The sequence below is a fragment of the Polypterus senegalus genome, chromosome 17 (genome assembly GCF_016835505.1).
Source record: "Polypterus senegalus isolate Bchr_013 chromosome 17, ASM1683550v1, whole genome shotgun sequence".
NCBI lineage: Eukaryota > Metazoa > Chordata > Cladistia > Polypteriformes > Polypteridae > Polypterus > Polypterus senegalus.
In genome coordinates this window covers 45,208,438-45,217,809 of record NC_053170.1, presented here as the reverse complement: position 1 = coordinate 45,217,809, position 9,372 = coordinate 45,208,438, and positions in this window count along the sequence as shown.

The window sequence follows — 9,372 nt, the reverse complement described above, 5'->3', positions numbered from 1 at the left end:
CCTTCACAAAGCAATTATCAGCCCATTTTGTTAGGAGTTCCTCCCCTGGCTGGGTGTCAGAGTCTTCCATTGTGTCTTTTTTGTTCAATTTTAAACTTTTTAGGTATGTCAATGTTAATTTTGTTTATCATCTACTTTGTTGTCTATGCCTGTGCTGTGTTCTCTGTGCCCCTTTTGTATCTAGCCTGGGTTTTTGACAGAATTTCCCCCCCAAACACACACCCCCCTAGCATTTTGGAAGTGCTTTTGGAACTACAAATCATAACAGCAGGATCCATTAACTCAAGACATTTTAATTTTAAGTTGGTTCCAGCATCAATGTGAATGACCAGGAAGTGGAGTTGGTTTTACAATCCTTCAGTGCTCAGGCTTCTTATTCCTCAATCCACTGCAATCACACCTGTTGTGATTTTCTAGCTCAAAAATGTACAACGTGTAAAATGAGGCCTATATATCCAAAATGAACCCTGAAGTCTTTCCTACCTACAGGATCCAAACTCAAAATGGCCAAATAAGGCATTGACTCCAAATTGAGCTTTAGGTTACTCTGAGGCCTGGCATCCAAATAAATCTTTCTCCAAAGCACAAAAACGGAGAAAGCCCCAACTCAAAAGTATCTTCATTAATTCTCTGTTAAAATTCAAAAAAGAGGAGAGGAAACTGTAAAAAACCTCTGTTACAAAGCTGATCCAAAAAAAGACTTTAACAGTTTTTAACAAAATAAATTTCCAAAAACAGCAAACAAAAGGCAAAAATATGCTTAAAATAAGGAACCCAGCACAAACAAGATCAGCCTATGATCTAGTAATCTAAACAGAGCCAAAAAACGAAAAATAACAAAAAACCAGGAAGTCACAATACTTAATAGACCAAGTTCACTATACAAATCTCCACCAATCTAGCAATATGACCATCTGCTTGGGAGAAAACAGTGGTCCTCCAGCTAATACATCACAGTTATCCCCCTCCTAAACACATAAATAAAGGGGATAGGGAACATAACTAAATACAGTCAACCCTCGTTTATCGCGGTTAATCCGTTCCAGACTCTGCCGCGATAAATGAATTTCATGAAGTAGAAACCATATGTTTGTATGGTTATTTTTATATATTTTAAGCCCTTATAAACTCTCCCACACTGTTAACATTATTAGAGCCCTCTAGACATGAAATAACACCCTTTAGTCAAACGTTTAAACTGTGCTTCATTACAAGACAGAGATGGCAGTTCTTTCTCACAATTTAAAAGAATGCAAACATATCTTGTCTTCAAAGGAGCACCGTGAAGAGCAGATAATGTCAGAGAGAGCGCTCGCTAAGAAAAGCAAACAATCAAAAAATCAATACGTACTTTTAAGCATACAGAAGCACCGCGATAAAGCGGCATTTTGTAGAGGAGCGTCCTATCTTCTAGGCAAACAGCCACTGTGTAAACAGCCCCCTCTGCTCACACCCCCTCCGTCAGGCAGAGAGAGTGAGAGAAGCAAACAAAACAAGCGCCACGCGGGAAGCATATCTTTTAGCATTGAGGAGTTTTAGTTAATATGTAATACATGCTTTGATTGGGTAGCTTCTAAGCCATCCGCCAATAGCGTCCCTTGTATGAAATCAACTGGGCAATCAAACTGAGGAAGCATGTAACCTAAATTAAAAGACCCATTGTCCACAGAAAGCGGCGAACCAGCGAAAAATCCGTGATATATATTTAGATGTGCTTACATTTAAAATCCGCGATAGAGTGAAGCCGCGAAAGTCGAAGCGCGATCTAGCGAGGGATTACTGTACACAAATACAAAAATAAACTCAATATAGTACATTTATATATACTGAATAATGAATTAAACAATACTCAAGACATAACATACAAATGTACTAAAACAGAACAGTAAAACAATATACACAATAATGTTTAAAGCAGGGGTGGACAAAGTCATTCCTGGAGGGCCGCAGTGGCCGCGGGTTTTGTTCCAACCCAGTTGCTTAATTAGAAAACAATCCTTGCCAATAATTACATTTCATTGCGTGTTAGTGCTTTAACTCTGCTATGGCAAGTCATTCTCATATCCTAGATTTTTTTTTCCATTCTAAGGATATCATCCAAATACTTTGAAGTGTAACACGGATGGGTAATTCTCAGTCCTTCACTTTTTTCTCTTCTCTCTCCTTCCAAGTATTTAATTAAACCAAATAGTGTACGATAAATACACACAGATGAAAATGGTAACAAGCAAAATGGATAACTGCTGGTTTCTTTTGTCATTTGCTAAGCAATTAAAAAACAAGAATGCAGCTGTTTAAGACTTAAATAAGCAATAAGGGTTCAAAATCTTAATGAGGGAGATAACTGAAATGAAGCAGAAGTGTTTCTAGAGCAATAAATGCTTTTTATTTAGCAATTGGTTTGGAACAAGAATAAGATAAAGGAACACAATGAAGGAAACTATACTTAAGTCAATAAGAAGAGCCTGGCTAAAACATGACAACCCCTTCTTATTTTTTATTCTTGGTTAAGTTGTTGATTTCTATATCATATCCACTGCAAAATACATTTAATTATGCCATCAGAAACAGCTTGACTCTTTCAGAATCACATTTGAATTCAGTTGTTACTCTGAATAAATCATGTCAACCACTCCCAGTTCTTCCTCTTATTGAGATCTTATTGACCATAGGGTGACTGTGAGCTCAATGTTTTTGAGATATTGGTCAAATTCACTATCACATGGCTCCTGATACACTCATATTGGAAAATCTCTAACCATTACAATCTTTAGTATTGCCCATTTCTCTCTCAGATCATTAACTTTACCTGCCTGCCTACTTTATTCAGTCTCAACTGCAAATATTAGAACATCACTGACAGTAAGGAGTTCATTTGTGAAAGTCAGACATACTGTACATACAAAATAGGCCACTCAGAATATTGGATATATAAATCCTTCCATTTTCTGCCATTGGATGTTCCAGCCTGAAGCATTATCAACACGATTAAAGCAGAAACCCATCATCAACATGGGACTAAGCTGTTGCATGCAAAAGCAGCCATAAATTTACAGTCACCAATCAGTCTTAGAAGAGATCCATGGACTGTGGGAGGAAATTGGAATCTTTGTGTAATCTATGCGAAAAATGCACATGAAAGCACATTTATGATCTGCTTGTAAGTATTTAGGACTGACACTTGTAGCCACCTATAAGATTAATCATTTAAACCAACAATTAGTAGGTTTTCATTTTCTGGCATTTTTCAAAGTAACATCAGAATATAAAGAGTTAAAAATGACAGACAAGATTATATCGACAAGCCGTAGGCCACAGAAGGTTAAGTGTATTGCACCAGGTGACACAGCGAGGCAGAGGCTGAGCTGGGATTTGAAGTTGTCTCATTAGCTGCTCTGAACCAAGGAGTGCTCTGAAGGATGGAGCACAAAAAGGTTAAGTAAGTTGCCACAGGTCACACAATGAACCAGTGGCTGATCTGAGGTATGAGCGTGTCTCCTTTACCAGCAAGATGCACAACATCTTCTAAATGACAGAGCACAAGGCAGTTAAGCGTCTAGTCATAGGTCACACAGCAAGTCAAAGGAAAGGCTGTCACTTGAACAGCCTTATTTGATGTTAGGGGCATTCTGTACAGAGTGTATTAAAAAAGTCATGTCAGGGTTTAAGTAGTATTTCTGCTATTATTTGCCATTTTGCCAGTAACATCATTACCAGTGACATTTGGTGCTCTGTTTCTTACAACACTGTGCATTACTAGGGTCCTTTGTGCATATGCTCCTTTCAGTTAACCCAGTTATAAAATATTAAAACACACTTTGCCACTGTCTGCACTTTGCTTCTCAAAGTAAAAGACATTCTGGTATAAAGTTAATTTGCTTTTTTAGATTTTCTTTTCATGTTTTGTGCATTGCTTTTTAAGACTCTTTGACTTTGGTTGCTTTGTGAAATTTAGTGTTTCCAACTTGTCCAGTCCAACTATTCCTTTTTTAATCTACCCTTCAAAAAACTTCCTGCGACTCACAAATTAATAAACTAACTTTCTCCCTATGATTGCTTCTCAGATGATTGTACCAGAACGACAAGTCATAGAGTAACATTAGTAGCATGGCAGGAACCAACCGTAGCAACTCATGATCATTTTACAGTAAAAGTGAGATCACTTTAACAAATGTGATCAGAGTGGTCATAACAGTTTAAGCAGGAATAAAAGGACATAAATAGTTAGGATGTTTTCATCCATCCATCCATTTTCCAACCTGCTGAATCCAAACACAGGTTCACGGGGGTCTGCTGGAGCCAATCCCAGCCAACATAGGGCATAAGGCAGGAACCAATCCTGGGCAGGGTGCCAACCCACCACAGGACACACACCAACACACCCACACACTAGGGCCAATTTAGAATTGCCAATCCACCTAACTGGCATGTCTTTGGACTGTGGGAGGAAACCGGAGCGCCTGGAGGAAACCACTGCAGACACGGGGAGAACATGCAAGCTCCATGCTGCGAGGACCTGGGAAGCGAATCCAGGTCTTCTAACTGTGAGGCAGCAGTGCTACCACTGCACCACCATGCCGGCCGCGCTAGATTGTTTTTGCCACTGTTAACGCTGGAATGATGTACTTCCATTTATGGTTTCTGTGTCTCACTAACCAAACATATGCCATTTCACTAAATATCTTTGGGTGTTCATGGCCTGTGATGATCTAGCTTGGAATCGTATATGCCCATTTATTGCTGGTATGAAACTGTGATGGTCTGAGTAACATTTCTGAAGATTGACGGGTATACTAATACTGGACCATGGAAAACATGTGCAGTAGGAGGAATCTGGAGGCAAAGTCTCCATTTCACAGACACAATGCGCTGCGCTAATGCTCCTAACCTCAACTCCTCTCCTCTCTGATATATTATAAAGATGATTCAAAGGTGATTCAACATTGATTTGAAATTGCTACAAATCTGACTCTGTATTGGTAGTAAAGCCTAAAATTAGAACTGCCTCATCATAAAATGGACTTCAGTAAATATCTAACAACAACAAACAATATAAGTGTAAAGAAGAGCAACTCAGAGTGTGTAGAAAAAGTGGAGAACAGAGTTGGTCTGTCCAAAAACACAAGGCTTTGCTTTGAATGAATATACAGTGTAGTCTATTAATTTCAGAATTATTATCAAGTGTACATATTACAATGAAATTTCCTCTTCCATGCTTAACCAACAAGCACCACGCTGCCATTATCAGACAGCTTGAATCTCGCTCCATAGGTTATGTAAACTATAACCTCACAAAAACAAAACAAAACAAAAAAGATAGCAATGAGATAACACTGCTGAGTTTTCTTTCTCAGGCATCTTTTTAAACATGATGCTAAAATTGACTTTGCTCTTGATTTCGCAGTTACGGAAAAGGTTTTTTTGAGGTGGGAAGAGAAACATTTTCCTTAAAGGTTTGGCAATTCTGTACAACTCTTTTGGACCCATCAATTTTGCAGAAAAGTGTAACATAGCAAAGCAAAACCTGGAATGAGACAAAAACCAGTGCTCTTAAGCTACATCCACTCTATGTTTTGATTTAAAAACAGTCATTTTAAATTAAAATGATCTTCGTTCATACTAGCATTTTCACATTGTTTATGAAAGAATCTCCTCCCTCTCTAAAATCACTGAAAAAGCATATTACGTAGCCATTTGGCCACACTGAGCATGTATGCAGTGATGGAAGCAGGAAGTGGAAGTGGAAATCCTCCTGGAATGGACATTGCTACATCGCTGGCCATGGGATTCATCACAGAATTGGAGCGACAAGTACATTATTTGTCTTTTGTGCATGTGTGCAGCAATCAAACTGTAAAAAACACAGTTTACTTGCATGATGGTAAGCAAGATAATAAGCACCATGGGAACCGACTTTGTGTCCGCTAATTTGGAATATTGTTTTCTTCCATGAAGGATGACCAATCGGGAAATGAGACATTGCACTGAGCAGGATGTGATTAGGGAAAGATCATGTAATAAGTACAAAAAAAATCAGAGCACAATTAGAGTCTGTTTTTTTTTTTTAAAGTGTTAAGTTTTCACCTGTCCACACTGCAATGCTGAGCCAGTTTCGTCAAGAGTTAAAAACTCCAGGGTAGCGTGGATGAAAGACAAAAACAGAGAGTAATGTTTGCATTTTTAAATAAAAATGCAGTAATGTGTATGTAGTCCAGCAAGGAAATTAAGGTGTTATTCAAAGTGGTTAAGAAAAAAATAATGCTATGATCTTAGATTGAATTTGAACTTTGTGCAGACTGAAAAAGACATCCGCCGATTAGCCCCAGCGAACTCGTTCTGCCTGACGGGAATTGTAGCCTCCACATTGGCACTGCCATACAGATTAAAAAATATAAATATATACTAAACACGTTTCTACGAGGGTTAATGATATGAATTTCACTAGTCTTGAAAAGGTAGGATTTCACGATTCTTCTTGGTCAATGAGATTTATTATTTAATTATATAGCAACATTTTCATTCATTCATTCATTTATTTATTCAATTCATTATCCAAGCCATTTATTCTAACTATAGAATCCCCATCTCAGCTCAACAAAATATACCATTTACATGCATACTGACGAAATTCATAACATATTGGATTTGTTTTGTTGAACTGGTCACACATATTGCAATTTAGAACAATATAAATTGAATGCGTTTCTTTTAGTGTTCTCTTTTTGTATTTATATAGTTATAATTTAGAATTTTGCATAAAGTAATTGATAAATAACAATAGTGCCATCATTCTTCATATCATCCCATAATATTCTGAAACCTGCTTAATTTAATATAGGGTTGCAGTCTGGTCAGAGCCTATCTCAGCAACATAAGGGTCAAGGAAGGAACTAATCCTGGACAGTCTGTCAATCCATTGCAGGGCTCATTCGCATACATACTCACACCCACACTCACAGAGGATCAATTTAGAATTGACAAAGCTAACAAAAACATGTTTAGAATGAGGGAGGAAGACCATAAACATGGCACAAGGAGAACTTCATACAGCAACCTGACTCCACAACTGAACCCAAGACTCTGATAACTACTGTGGCAACTACTAAATAAAGCTACTAAAGAAAATTCATTTATATGGTTTACACTTCTACAATGGTCTTGCTTCCCTCCTAGGGTTTCTCCCTATCTTGTGCCCATCCTGCGGGAATAGTCTCATCAATTTGTTAACTTCAAATTTGATTTGCATTGAAATGGTAGCAGTGTTGCTATCTAAGTGTGATGATAAATTTATTTATCCAATTTCAGATGCAGCTTACATCAGTCTGGCTTGTAGCCGCATTGCACAGGAGAAAGCTGAACACCGAAATAAATAATATTAGGTTGATTGCTAACTCTGTGACTGCAACTGTATAAGCAAGCTTGGGGTGCAAGTGAGATTAGCCAGCATAAGACTTTTTCTTTTTCTCATTAAAGTCAGTCAATGTAACCATCAAATGAAAATAACGCAAGTTTTTTTTTTTGTTTGTTCTATTTTTTAAACGCATGCTGGGTGCAAATTAGGCTGGAGTACCAATTGGGTAATGATCTCACATGTGCATATATATGCTGTAAAGTGTTCCCATATGTGCAAAGCAGATTTGACAATGTCATAAGAAAAGACAATACATGCGCGATTTAATTACCTAGATTGGGTAGTGACATCCCCATCTAAAATGGCTGCTACAGGTCTGTGATATTATGCTGGTCTTGCAAAGCATCATGGGCCACTGGGAAAAAATTTTATCTAAGTCAGCAAATTTGTAAGGAAATATTTGGCAAGCAAGGTCACTGGCTAACCAAGCAAATTTGCTGTGAAATATGCTTTGATGAATTTCACAGATCAGCACTACCTGTAACTGAGTAAGCAGTTTTTTTCAAATAGGGTCATGAGTTTGCATCAGTTCAGTTATGAGAGCAATATGTGAGTATAAGCTACACATTCAAAAGTGTGTCACACATGTGCATGTGAGGATTACATTGCTGGCTCATCCCAGGATGTGAGGGAGTGCTGTCACAAATAATGTTGTCTCTTTCTGTTCCAACAGCACAGAGAAGATGTCCAGTGAGGAAAAATTACTCTACCCCTTCTGATCAGGGGACTCTATATTCAAGACGCACCCCGGAAGGTGGCGTCTCATTTGGACAAAAGCTCAGTACAAAACGGAGCACCTACTCCAGACCTGACACCTAGAAAAAGAAGGCATAGCAGCCCTGTATTTTGTTTGCTTGCACCACTGAGCACAATTTCTGTTGTAACTCATCATATTGATTAAGAGGAGTGACCCAATTGATGCCCAAACATTTATTTTGGATTCCATGTCATACCTCGCACAATCACAAGTGATTTGCAGCATGTGTTTCAGTTGCTGTAGTATATTGTAATGACAACAAACTCTTCTCTGTTTTTCTAGCTAATTACACAAGGAATATAAAGATCTCTCAATATTCCATAATCAAAGGTTTGTGTTTTTTAAAATCAACCATATCACAGGCCAAGACTATGTCTATGATCTCCTTTGTAATAGGTTGGACTGCTCAATAAACTAATTTGTATTTTGGTTTCTAACCAACTATTTCTTCTATTGAATGAACTGCATTTTTGTATTCTGTATTTGAATCTCAATTTAGATCACATTTTTCAAATGAGTTTCTTTAAACGTACCGCACAATTGATAACCTGAATAGCTTACCTTTTTTACATGGCAGGCAGAAAAGCACTAGGGGTAAGAAAAAAAGTATGGGAAAGTTCTTTGAATACACCAGTCAAACTCTGCCAGGGTCTTTATTTTATAAGAAGCAGATATGCATTATTCATCCCGTTTGTGCCAATTAACTCACAGCCGCCAATCAATAGCGTTAGCATTTGATTACCAGCTGGACACAATGAGTGTGTGGCTGTTAATTGCCAGTTCCATAGCTCCATGAAATAGGCACGGAGAACTCTAGAAACAAGGAGTGAGGAAAGATCAATTAAGCATGAAACCTTTGTTATTGATCACCTTTAACCTCCGCCTTCACTGATGTCAAAACTACCATTTAACTGTCCCCAAGGCAAGGATCTCATCAATTGCATCAGTGCCACATAAATCATTATAGGTCACAACACATTGTAAGAGAGGCCAACAGCTGATGGGCCTGACATTCACAATTCCTGACTTCCAGATTTAAAAGTGCTTCTCGAGGTCGCACATGGACTATAGATTATAACTCTCGGATCTGCTGTTCCCTGTCACATGTAAGGCCATTTTATGCAACTTGGGACAGCCTTTTGAGGTCAGTGGCCGTTAAACAATTAACAGTTATGTCTCACACTTGTTTCTATTTTATTTACTT